Genomic DNA, 13,536 nt, shown 5'->3' on the forward strand with positions numbered 1-13,536 from the left:
ACAAAGAAAAGCCCAGGACCAGATGGATTCACCGCTGAATTCTACCAGACATTTAAAGAAGAACTAATCCCATTTCTTCTCAAACTATTCAGAACAATCGAAAAAGAGGGAATCCTCCCAAATTCTTTCTATGAAGCCAGCATCACCTTAATCCCTAAGCCAGAGAAAGATGCAGCACTGAAAGAAAATTACAGACCAATATCCCTGATGAACATAGACGCAAAAATCCTCAATAAAATTCTGGCCAATAGAATACAACAACACATCAGGAAAATCATCCACCCAGACCAAGTGGGATTTATCCCTGGTATGCAGGGATGGTTCAACATTCGCAAATCAATCAATGTGATTCACCACATTAACAGACTGCAGAAGAAAAACCATATGATTATCTCAATTGATGCAGAGAAAGCATTTGATAAAATTCAACACCCTTTCATGATGAAAACTCTAAGCAAATTGGGTATAGAAGGAACATTCCTCAATATAATCAAAGCAATTTATAAAAAACCCACAGCCAGCAACCTATTGAATGGGGAAAAGTTGGAAGCATTTCCACTGCAATCTGGCACCAGGCAGGGATGCCCACTCTCACCACTGCTATTTAACATAGTTCTGGAAGTTTTAGCCAGAGCCATCAGACAAGAAAAAGAAATCAAAGGAATACAAATCAAGAAGGAAGAAGTCAAACTATCCCTCTTTGCAGACGATATGATTCTGTACTTAGAGGATCCAAAGAACTCTACTAAGAGACTATTGGAACTCATAGAGGAGTTTGGCAAAGTGGCAGGATATAAAATCAATGCACAAAAATCAACAGCCTTTGTATACACAAGCAATGCCATGACTGAGAAAGAGCTGCTAAGGTCAATCCCATTCACAATAGCTACAAAAACAATCAAATACCTTGGAATAAACTTAACCAAGGACGTTAAAGATCTCTACGATGAAAATTACAAAACCTTAAAGAAAGAAATAGAAGAGGATACCAAAAAATGGAAAAATCTTCCATGCTCATGGATTGGAAGAATCAACATCATCAAAATGTCCATTCTCCCAAAAGCAATTTATAGATTCAATGCAATCCCAATCAAGATACCAAAGACATTCTTCGCAGATCTAGAAAAAATGATGCTGAAATTCATATGGAGGCACAAGAGACCTCGAATAGCTAAAGCAATCTTGTACAACAAAAACAAAGCCGGAGGCATCACAATACCAGACTTCAGGACATACTACAGGGCAGTTGTAATCAAAACAGCATGGTACTGGTACAGAAACAGATGGATAGACCAATGGAACAGAATTGAAACACCAGAAATCAACCCAAACATCTACAGCCAACTTATATTTGATCAAGGATCTAAAACTAATTCCTGGAGCAAGGACAGTCTATTCAATAAATGGTGCTGGGAAAACTGGATTTCCACGTGCAGAAGCATGAAGCAAGACCCCTACCTTACACCTTACACAAAAATCCACTCAACGTGGATTAAAGACCTAAATCTTCGTCCTGACACCATTAAGTTATTAGAGAACATTGGAGAAACCCTTCAAGATATTGGCACAGGCAAAGAATTTCTGGAAAGACCCGGGAGGCACAGACAGTCAAAGCCAAAATCAACTATTGGGATTGCATCAAATTGAGAAGTTTCTGTACTGCAAAAGAAACAGTCAGGAGAGTGAAGAGACAACCGACAGAATGGGAAAAAATATTTGCAAACTATGCAACAGATAAAGGGTTAATAACCAGAATCTACAAAGAGATCAAGAAACTCCACAAAAACAAAACCAACAACCCACTTAAGAGATGGGCCAAGGACTTCAATAGACATTTTTCAAAAGAGGAAATCCAAATGGCCAACAGGCACATGAAAAAATGTTCAAGGTCACTAGCAATCAGGGAAATGCAAATCAAAACCACAATGAGGTTTCACCTCACCCCGGTTAGAATGGCTCACATACAGAAATCTACCAACAACAGATGCTGGCGAGGATTTGGGGAAAAAGGGACACTAACCCACTGTTGGTGGGAATGCAAACTGGTCAAGCCACTATGGAAGTCAGTCTGGAGATTCCTCAGAAACCTGAAGATAACCCTACCATTCGACCCAGCCATCCCACTCCTTGGAATTTACCCAAAGGAGTTTAAATTGATAAACAAAAAAGCGGTCTGCACCCTAATGTTTATTGCAGCACAATTCACAATAGCCAAGACCTGGAACCAACCTAAATGCCCATCAACGGTAGACTGGATAAAGAAATTATGGGATATGTATTCTTTAGAGTACTATACCGCAGTAAGAAACAACGAAATCCAGTCATTTGCAACAAAATGGAGGAATCTGGAACACATCATGCTGAGTGAAGTAAGCCAGTCCCAAAGGGACAAATATCATATGTTCTCCCTGATCGGTGACAACTGACTCAACACCAAAAAGGAAACCTCCTGAAGTGAAATGGACACTATGAGAAATGGTGACTTGATCAGCATAGCTCTGACTGCTAATGGACAACTTAATACATTATCCCTCATAGTATTTTTTTTTGTCTGTTCTACTTAATATGACTGGTTTAATTCTGTAATTATCACACAGTTATTCTTAAGTGTTGAAAATTAACTGAAATGTGATCCCTGTTAAACATAAGAGTGGGAATAAGAGAGGGAAGAGATGTATAATTTGGGACATGCTCGGGCTGACTTGCCCCAATTGGTAGAGTTGGAAACATACCAGGGGATTCCAATTCAATCCCATCAAGGTGGCATGTGCCAATGCCATCTCACTACTCCAAGTGATCAATTTCAGTTCACAATTGATCATAATGAAAGGACTAAGAGTCAAAGGGAGCACATAAACAAGTCTAGTATCTGCTAACACCAACCGATAGAATAAATAAAGGGGAGAGTGATCCAACATGGGAAGTGAGATACTCAGCAGACTCATAGAATGGCGGATGTCCTAAAAAGCACTCTGGCCTCAGAATCAGCCCTAAAGGCACTCGGATCTGGCTGAAAAGCCCATGAGAGTATTTCAGGCATGGAAAGCCAAGACACTCTGGCAAAAAGACCTCTGTGAGTGAGATCCCAGTGGAAAGAACAGGTCTTCAAAGAGGGAGGTGCCTTTCTCTGAAGGGAGGAGAGAACCTCCACTTTGACTATGACCGTGTCTAAACAAGATAAGAGTCGGAGAACTCAAGGGGCTTCCATAGCCTTGGAAACTCATAACTGGTGCATAGGGAGATTACTGATGCCATAAACAGGAGTGTCAATTGGTAAAGTCAACAACAGGAGTCACTGTGCACTTACTCCTCATGTAGGATCTCGGTCCTTAACGTGCTGTACACTGAGGCTTAATGCTATAACGAGTACTCAAACAGTATATTTCACTTTGTGTTTCTATGGGGGTGCAAACGACTGAAATCTTTACTTAATGTACACTAAACTGATCTTCTGTAAAAAAAAAAAAAAAAAAAAAAAAAAAAAGAAAGAAATTTTCAATTCCCAACTTGACTCTCACTGGGATTAAACATGACAATAGGTCTGATCTGATTTCATCATCATTTTAAAAAAATCATCTATTATTTTTCACTTTATGTTTCTGTGTGGGAGCAAACTGTTGAAATACTTACTTAAGGTATACTAAGCTGATCTTCTGTATATTAAGATAATCGAAAATGAATCTTGATGTGAATGGAAGGGGAGAGGGAGTGGGAAAGGGGAGGGTTGTTGGTGGGAGGGACGGTATGGGGGGGGAAGCCATTGTAACCCATGAGTCGTACTTTGGAAATTTATATTCATTAAATAAAAGATAAAAAAAAATAAAATAAAAAACACAGCCTCGGGACCTATCAAAATCTGATAGGAGTAAATGGACCCACAGCTGCTATACTACTTGAATTTCTCCATTTTTTGTGATTGTATTTCTGATCCTTAGCTCTCTTATCTCTTCCCTCTTTTTTTAAGAAGAGGAAATTTAATATTACTTATATGGAGCTCAAAATCCCCTAACATTATATTGTTAATTCATCCACAGGGAAAACAGAAAGTGGAATGAAATAAAGAATAACCATTTACTACCAAAAAAAAAAAAAAAAAAAAAAACAAATGCAATCATACAATATTTGTTCTTTGGGGACTGACTTCTTTCATTTAGTATAATGTATATTCATGGTTCACTCACACTGTAGCATGTGTGTGAAATTCCATCCTTTTCCAGGGTGAATAATATTCCATTGTAGCTATAGGCTGTATTATTTCATATGCCCAAGGATGCCATATTGCTCCACTTTTGGTCATTGTGGATAATGCTCCTATGAACATGAGTGCACAACTGTTTCTTCCAGTCCCCACTTTATACTACTCCAATTTTTTTGCCTTAGCACTTTCTACACTTGAAATGTTACTGGGTCACCTTTTTGTGAGAAACCATGGCTCCCAGAACTGGAACCATTGTAGTTTCTCAATAGATATTTACTGTGAATACCTAAGATTTAAGGAAGAAGAAGAGACTGAAAATGAAATAAACAGGACCGGGGTGGGAATTTAGCCTAGTCTGAGACGCAAGCTCAGAAGCCAGCTTCCCACAGCAGAGTACCTGCGTCAAGCACTTGACTCTGGCTCCTGACTCTAGTGTCCTGCAAATGCAGACCCTGGGAGGTGGCAGTGATGGCTCAATTGATCAGGTTTCTGCCACCTACATGGGAGACCTGGATTGAATCCTGACTGCTGGCTCCTCCTCCAGCTGGGCTGGTGCAGCCATCTGGGGAGTAAACAGAGTTGATGGCAACTTTCTCTGTCTCTCTCTCATTCCCTCCTTCTCACGTGAACAATAATCTAAATTTTAAAAATGGAAGATCTCCCTACCCCAATTAAACATTTAAAAGTACACTATTTTTTCTCCTCAAATACCACAAGGAAGCAGCTCCACTAACAAGTAAAGTTTAAGCAACTAGTGCTCTCAAGGGATCTAGAACTCCTGAGGTTGTTATAGTTCATCACTGAGGAAAAGAAAAAAGATAACAAGGACAGAGAGAAAAAGGTTTTGCTCCTTATACATCTGTTTCCCACATGTCCTAGAGCTAAAAGGGGATATTAATCTAAAACTTGGCTTTATATAATCTTCATGGAACCTTTTTAAATTAATTTTATTTTAATTGACAATTATATTTATATGCTTGTGGGGAAGAGTGTAATGTTTCGATGCATATATACATGGTGGAATAATTAAATGGGGCTAATTAAAGTATCCATCATCTTATTTCTTTGTGGTGTTATAACAAGACAGAAAATCCATGGGTTATTGTCAGCTGCCTTGGCCAATCAAACTCACCTGCAATGATTTGCTCTCGGAATAGAAACGATTATATTTAAATCTGCACATTTCAGGCGTGAGGCCAGTAACTACATACTAGGCTCCCAGAGGAGCTGGAAGTTACAGGTCCTGGGGCTTACTTCTAAGGAAGTTATACATATTCATTAAGTTTAGGGAAGTTCCAGGCAGAGTTATGCATTTCAGAAAGGAGTAGGCACACATGCCTGCTAAGGTGTCATGTGTGTTACATTATTTCATGTTCATCTGGTGTTGAAGATTTAACATAAAGAGAGGGGTTAGCTTCATATCAGGAAGGAGATGGTGAGTTGCCAAGCCGGGCTTCTGCACAGGTGCCACAAACCGGCCACAGCTGAATCAGACTTGCATGCTTCTCCTGCATGAAATGTGTTAACCACTGAGTTTGGCTGCATCCAATCAACGGCCTCCCCCAGGTCCTTCCCGCCCCTATATTTGCAAGAACACCTGGTTATTCTCAGCAAGCATTTAGCCAATGCCAGGCTAATTGTTTTGCTTCCTTGGGGGCAAAGAGGTGTGTTGAGCTCTCCTGCAGTTTATAACTTATGGAGTTAAAAGAGGGAAAGGGCATCACTGTCATCTGGATACTTCCTACTTCACTGGGGCCATGAGCCCTAAAGGGCTTCAAGCAGGATGCAAATGAATTTTAAGGACTGGGGAGCAGGATCCCATGGAGGTGAAAGGTCTTGCAGTAGGAGGTCCAGCTCGGGCTTTCTTGGCTACAAATGAAAATGGTTGGAAAATGAAGAAGATGGAGACCAAATAAGCAGAGAACAGGAAAGCAGATGGGTAAGTCAGCCAAACCCAGCAGAAGCTGGAGCACTCCGTCCACCAGTCGCATGAGGTTTCAGTAGTCCTTACTCCCGCTTGTTGGCTGTCCAGTTGATCGGTCGACTTCATGGCTGGACATGTTTACCCAAACTCAGCAGGGCTGTTGGGTCACACAGACTCCCCTTGTTTCTGTCAGGAGAAAGCTCTAAGGCGATCTTAACTTGCTGGATGGCTACAGATAATGCTGGCCAGTGGTTGCCCTCAGGAAGCCAAATTTTGGGATGATGTGGTTAAGTCGTGTTTTACTGAATTCTGTAGCTTTTTTTGATTTGATTCAAGTATGCTTCCAGCTGACTGGTAAAAATATCCACATCCTTTACCAAGTACTTAAGTCCCCTGGGCTCTCAACATCACAGTCAAATCAGTTTGTTAACCCCCAGGTAGTCGCCCCTAGAATTGTGAGCCTGGGACTTGGGGCACTCTCGTTATTTTGAGTTTCAGGCTTTTTTTTTTTAAATAAACATTTATTTGAAAGGCAGAGTGACAGACAGAAGGGGAGAAAGAGAGAGGTTTGCTATCCGCTGGTTCACTCCACAAGTGCCCACAACAGCTGGTGCTGGGCCAGACTGGAACTGCCTCCAGATCTCCCACGTGGGTGCAGGAAACCAAAACTTGAGTCATCGTCCACTGTTTCCCAGGTGTATTAACAGGCACCTGGATTAGAAGCAGAGCAGCCAGGATGTGAACTGGAACTCAGATACGGAATGATGTCATTGCTGGCAACAGCTTAACCCTCTGTGCAACATTGCCAGCCCCACTCTCATCTCTTTGGGGTGGTTGTGGGTGTTTGCACACAACATACACTTTTGGGTGATTCCTTGTATCCAGTCAGATTGTTTGAGAGTCATTGAAATACATCTCCATTCCATAATGAGTACGGTCACATGTAGCCTCAGCAATTTGAAAGGCACAATTGTCAGGTACAGAAAACATGTTTGTCAGGATTATAATACCAACCTTTTCTACACTGATGGAAGCCCATATGATTCTCTTCAGTGAGTGTCTGAATTAGTATCAGTAGGGGCAAGTGTTAGACAAGCTAAAAATTGGAATGAGTGTCATATACAGATAGGAGATTTATATAGGAAAACATTGGCTGCTTCATCTGCTGGCTGATTGGTGCCCCTGACAATACATAACTGCTACTTCAGTGAGCCCTTTACTATCACCAGTAACTTCAGTATTAGAGTCCCCACGTGTTGTTTCTTTATTGTCTGCCATTAGAAGTCCCACTTGCCTTCCAAATAGCTCCTTAGGCATGTGGAACCAGAAATGCACACCTGGAATTGGGCTAAATGTGTATGTTTCTCCCTGAAGGCCAGTCCAAGGGCACAATCTCTATTCATACTCTATGCCCATTCCGTAACTGGATTTTTTGTTTTCTAATTAGGTTTTCTGGGTTCCTTGTATGTTCTGGATAGTAATCCTTTGTCAGAAGAATAGCTTAAATATGCTCTCACTTTATGTTGGTTGTTTCTTCATTTTGCGGATTGTTTCCTTGACTGTGCAGAAGTTTCTCTCTTTGATACATTCTGATATGTTTTTGCTTTTCTTTTTTGTGCTTTTGGGATCTTATTAAAAAAAAGCATTGTCTGTGGTATTATATTGAAGTTGTTCCCTTTTTTTTCTAGTAGTTTGATAGTTTTGGGTCTTATATTTAGATCTTTGATCATTTTGAGTAGATTTTTGTATAAGAGGGAGGAAACATCTTAATTCAATTAACTGCATATTGATATACAGTCTTCCCTTGCCAGTAACTGAAGAGACAGTCCATGCTCCAATGTGCTTTCAACAACTTTGTCAAAGTTGACTATAGATTCATGGATTCACTTTTTTGATCTCCAATCAGTCTCTTTATTCTACATGACAATTTTTATGTAAGTACCATGCTGTTTTAGTTGAAATAGCTCTGTAGAATGTCCTGAAATCTAGTATTCTGATGCCTCCCTCTTTGTTGTTGTTCAAGATTAAATTTTATAAATTTATAATAGTTCCATGAAAAATGTAGTTAGTATTTCCATGGAGACTGCATTGAATCTGGAAATCTCTTCGGGTAGTATGGACATTTTAATTATATCTTGCAATCTTTTTTGTTTTGTTTTCTTTACCTCTTTCAGTAGTGTTATGTAATTTTCATGGTAGAGATCTTTCATACCCATGGTTAAATGGATTGCAAGGCATTACAATTTTTTGTAATTACTTCTTTCTGGTGCAGTTCATTATGGTGTATAGAAATGCTGCTGAGTTTTGCATACTGAATTTGTACCATGCAACTTTACTGAACTTGTTTTTCAGTTCCACTAGTCTCCTGGTGAATGTACTCAGGTTTATTTCCGTACAAACTCATGTCATCTACAAACAGGGGCAATTTGATTTCTTCCTTTCCTATTTGTCTACCTTTTATTTCTTTCCCTTGCCTAACTGCTTTGGCTAAAACTTCCAATGCTATACTGAATAAGAGCAGTGAAGGTTGACAGCCTTTTCTGGTTCCAGATCTTAGAGGACATGGTTTCAGCTTTGCTCCTTCCAGTATCACGTTGGCTATGGGTTTGTCCCATCTGGCTTTTACTGTGTTGAGGTGTACTCCTTCTATACTTAATTTATTTAAGATTTTCAGTCATGAGTGGATAATGAATATTGCCAAATGCTCTCTGCATCTACTGAGTTGATCATATGAATTTTGCCTTTTTTTCTGTTGATGTGATATATTAGTTATTGACTTGCATAGGCTGAATATTTCTGAATCCCTGATAGAACTCAGACTTCATCATACTAAAGGACTTTTGTTGGTGTGTGTGTTGAATGCCAATTGCTAGTATACAGTTGAGAATTTTTGCATCTGTGTTCATCAGGGATATTGACCTAGAGTTTTTTTCTGTTGTGTCCTTGACTGGTTTTGAAATCAAGGTAATGCTAGCCTCATAGAATGCATTGGGAAGGGTTCCCTTCCTTTCGATTACTTGGGAGTACTTTGAGATTAATTGCTGTTAGTTCTTCCTTAAGAGTTTGCTAGAATTCAGCAGTGAAGCCATCTGGTCCTGGGCTTTTCTTTGTCCAGAGACTTCTTGTTACACTTCCATCTCACTACTTTTTATTGGTCCATTCAGGTTTTCTTTGTTGTTCAATCCTGGTCAGTTACAGGTGTAGAAATTTGTCCTCCTCTTCAAAGTTTGTCAATTTGTTGGCGTGTAGTCATTCATAATAGTCTGTAATGGCTCTTTATACTTCTGTGGTGTCATTTGTAATGTCTCCTTTTCCATCTCTGCTTTTATTTATTCAAGTCTGCTTTCTGGTTTTACTCTAGCTAAAGATGTATGTTTTATCTTTTCAAAAAAACAAATTTTTTACTTCATTAATCTTTTCTATTTTAGTTTCCTATTTTATTTATTTCTGCTCTGATGTTTCTTTCTTTCCTCCTAGCTTTGGGCTTGGTTGTATCTTGCTTTCTAGGTCCTTAAGTTGTAGTTAGGTTGTGGTGTGTGTGTGTGTGTGTGTGTGTGTAGGTGCTTACTGTTATAAACTTTTCATTAGAATTGCTAGAATTGCTTCCGCTATGTCATAAGTTTCAGGTTATTGTGTTTCTATTTTCATAAGATTCAAAGAATTTTTAAATTTTCCTTATTTTTCAAGGACCCGTTTTTCATTCAGAAGCAAGTTTTCATTTCCATTATTTGGATAACTTCTAGAGTTATTTTCTCTTTGGCTGACCATTTCTAATTTTACTCCATTGTGGTCAGAGAGGATAATGTGATGATTTTGATTTTTTTTTTAATTTGCTGGGATTTGCTTTTTGTTTTTGTTTTTGTTTTGTTTTGTTTTTTTTAGTCATTAAAATTAGGAAGATTTATTTTTTTAACTTTTATTTGAGGAAAATAAATTTGCGAAGTACAGCTTATAGATTACAATGGCTTCCCCCCATAACTTCCCTCCCACCCGCAACCCTCCCCTTTCCCTCTCCCTCCCCCTTTCCATTCACATCAAGATTCATTTTCTATTCTCTTTATATACAGAAGATCAGTTCAGAATATATTAAGTAAAGATTTCAGCAGTTTGCACCCACATAGAATAACAAAATGTAAAATACTGTTTGAGTACTAGTTATAGCATTAACTCACAATGTACAGCACTTTAAGGACAGAGATCCTACATGAGGGGTAAGTGCACAGTGACTCCTGTTGTTGACTTAACAAATTGACACTCTTGTTTATGGCATCAGTAATCACCCTAGGCTCTTGTCATGAGTCACCAAGGCTATGGAACCTTTTGAGTTCACCAACTCTGATCATATTCCGACAGGGTCATAATCAAAGTGAAGGTTCTCTCCTCCCTTCAGAGAAAGGTACCTCCTTCTTTTCACTGGGATCTCACTCGTGGAGATCTTTCATGTAGGGTTTTTTATTTTTTTTTTTTTTAGCCAGAGTGTTTTGTGCCACTCCCCGTCTTCGTGGGGGAATGACACTAAACCCTGCCTAGGCTTCATATCCGAGTCACGGCACCATTATGTCGCTCCCCCTCTTCGTGGAGGAACGACACTAAACCCTGCATAGGTTTCCTATCCGAGTCACGGCACCATTATGTCGCTCCCCGTCTTCGTGGAGGAACGACACAGGACCCTGCGCTGTTCTTTCGTCTGCTCGGCCCTCCCCGGGTTGGCTGCTGGTCCTTCCCGGGTTGGCTGCTGGTCCTTTCCACCTCCGTGGAAGGGCGGTTCCCCCTGCCACATTCCCCACTTCCGCGGGGGAGTGGCACACCGCCGGCCGGCTCTCTCGGGGGCTGCACAGGTGTTCCTTCAGATAGATGTTCCTCTTAGATGTTCCTGGTGCATGCTGTCTCTCTCCTCCTTTATAGTCCTCCTCCGTCAATCCTAACTCGGCTGCCCACACGCCGAGTACGCTGCTCTCCTCCAATCAGGAGCAGGTCCTGCAGCTTGTCAAGTTGGTGAGAGGCAGCTGGGTAGAAGCTGTTGCCTCCTCTCCCAGCACCATATTGTGGGAGAGCAGATGCATAGAATAAGTCTTAATTCCAGTAACTCAGTCCAGTCCGGGTTGCTCCCAACAGATCCCCCTTTCTTTTTATTTTTTGGCGTTGATACGCGCCTGTCTTCGGTGTCCCGCGGCACACACTCTGCTCTGCTTGCTAGAGTTGCCCACAGGTTCTTACAAGTCCTATCAATCAGGCAAACCGAATCCGGGTCCTCTCTTCGCCATGTTGTGAGGAGGTTTTTAGGCGCTGATGTGTGCCTGTGTTCGGTGCCCTGCAGCGCATGCTCTGCTCTGCCTGCAGGTGCTTACAAGCCCTATCAGGCAAACTGAATCCAAGCCTTCTCATTGCCATATTGTGGGGAGGCTTATTGGTGTTGATTCGTGCCTATCTTCGGTGACCTGCAGCTCATACTTTGGTCGAGCTGCCTGCTGGTGCTTATCGCCCTAATCAGGCAGACCGAATCCAAGCTCTCTCATTGCCATGTTGTGGGGTGATTTATTGGTGTTGATAACGTGCCTGTCTTCGGTGACCTGCGGCGCATAAGCTGCTAGCCGCCCACAGGTGCTCATCGCCTCACTAATCAGGCAGACCGAATCCAAGCTCTCTCATTGCCATGTTGTGGGGAGGCCTTTCTATTTCTCTATTTCTCTATCTCTGGGCATTCCTATTTCTCCCATTTTGCTTCTATCTTCCAGCATTCCTATTTCTCTCATTTTACTTCTAAACTTCTGTTTCTCTTATCCCTGCGGCTTCCCGGCGCCCGCCCCGAGGCTGCTTCTCGGCGGCTTCCCGGCTCTGAGCCGCTTCAGCCCGCACCTCTCTCATCTGCGCGGCTTCCCGGCTCTGCGCAGCTTGTCTTCGCGCGCTCCGCGGTCTCCACGCCCTTCGCGTCCGTACCACTGCCTCGCGCCAGCCCCGTGTTCCCTATCTATTCACGCCCCATGCTCTCTCTGCACGTGGCGGCTTCCGCGAATGTTTCCGCCACCACCGGCATTCAGTCCTAGTTCCCCGGACTAACCTGGCGAATTCCAACCTGGCGGCCCACTTCTCTGCTTCTGGTTCCAGATCTTTGCCTCTTGCTCCCCGGGCTGACTTGAAGAATTCCAAGATGGCTTATGTCTCCGCCTCGGCCTGCACTCGCGGCTTCATCCTCCCTAACATTTTTCTCTACCCGGTATGTTTCCCTAAGTTTTCTTCCAACAATATTCCTCCCTCATTTCTCCTGGCCTCTCCCCACAGTCCGTATCCAAGTCTAAGTTTCTTATAGGTTTCACTTTCACTTTCAACCTGCAGTCCGTATCTGAGTCTAAGTTTATTCTTGCTTTCACTTTAAATCCTAACTTCTTTCCCACAGTCCATATCCGAGTCTATGCCTAGGCTTTCGATAGCTTCTTCCGGCACCTTTTCTGTCCGGCTTTTCCCTAGGCTCTTTGCTAGTCTCTCTCTCCGGTATTTTCCACTTCTTCCCGTTTCTTCCCTCCTAAGTTTCCTATCCGAGTCACGGCACCATTATGCCGCTCCCCGTCTTCGTGGGGGAACGACACTAAACCCTGCCTAGGCTTCATATCTGAGTCACGGCACCATTATGTCGCTCCCCCTCTTCGTGGAGGAACGACACTAAACCCTGCATAGGTTTCCTATCCGAGTCACGGCACCATTATGTCGCTCCCCGTCTTCGTGGAGGAATGACACAGGACCCTGCGCTGTTCTTTCGTCTGCTCGGCCCTCCCCGGGTTGGCTGCTGGTCCTTCCCGGGTTGGCTGCTGGTCCTTCCGGGGTTGGCTACTGGTCCTTTCCACCTCCGTGGAAGGGCGGTTCCCCCTGCCACATTCCCCACTTCCGCGGGGGAGTGGCACACCGCCAGCCGGCTCTCTCGGGGGCTGCACAGGTGTTCCTTCAGATAGATGTTCCTCTTAGATGTTCCTGGTGCATGCCGTCTCTCTCCTCCTTTATAGTCCTCCTCCATCAATCCTAACTCGGCTGCCCACACGCTGAGTACGCTGCTCTCCTCCAATCAGGAGCAGGTCCTGCAGCTTGTCAAGTTGGTGAGAGGCAGCTGGGTAGAAGCTGTTGCCTCCTCTCCCAGCACCATATTGTGGGAGAGCAGATGCATAGAATAAGTCTTAATTCCAGTAACTCACTCCAGTCCGGGTTGCTCCCAACAGTTTTGGCTTTCCATGCCTGTAATACTCTCATGGGATTTTCAGCCAGATCCAAATGCCTTAAGGGCTGATTCTGAGGCCAGAGTGCCCTTCAGGACATCTGCCATTCTATGGATCTGCTGTGTATCTCACTTCCCATGTTGGAATGCTCTCTCCCTTTTTTATTCTATCAGCTAGTATTTGCAGACACTAGTCTTGTTTATGTGCTCCCT

The 13,536-nt window shown here is 42.5% G+C and overlaps 1 long non-coding RNA gene across 2 annotated transcripts in view; it reads left to right on the top strand.

Moving 5' to 3' along the window:
• Positions 1-5,756: 5,756 nt before the first annotated feature.
• Positions 5,757-13,536, top strand: part of LOC149121541 (uncharacterized) — a 57,597-nt gene continuing 49,817 nt past the window's right edge. For both annotated transcript variants that reach the window (XR_016222959.1, XR_016222960.1), the window contains exon 1: positions 5,757-6,137. This is a non-coding gene — a long non-coding RNA (uncharacterized LOC149121541). The remainder of the gene's footprint in view (positions 6,138-13,536) is intronic.

The sequence above is a fragment of the Oryctolagus cuniculus genome, chromosome 16 (assembly GCF_051225735.1).
Source record: "Oryctolagus cuniculus isolate XC-2025 breed Fujian yellow rabbit chromosome 16, ASM5122573v1, whole genome shotgun sequence".
Classification (NCBI taxonomy): Eukaryota; Metazoa; Chordata; class Mammalia; order Lagomorpha; family Leporidae; genus Oryctolagus; species Oryctolagus cuniculus.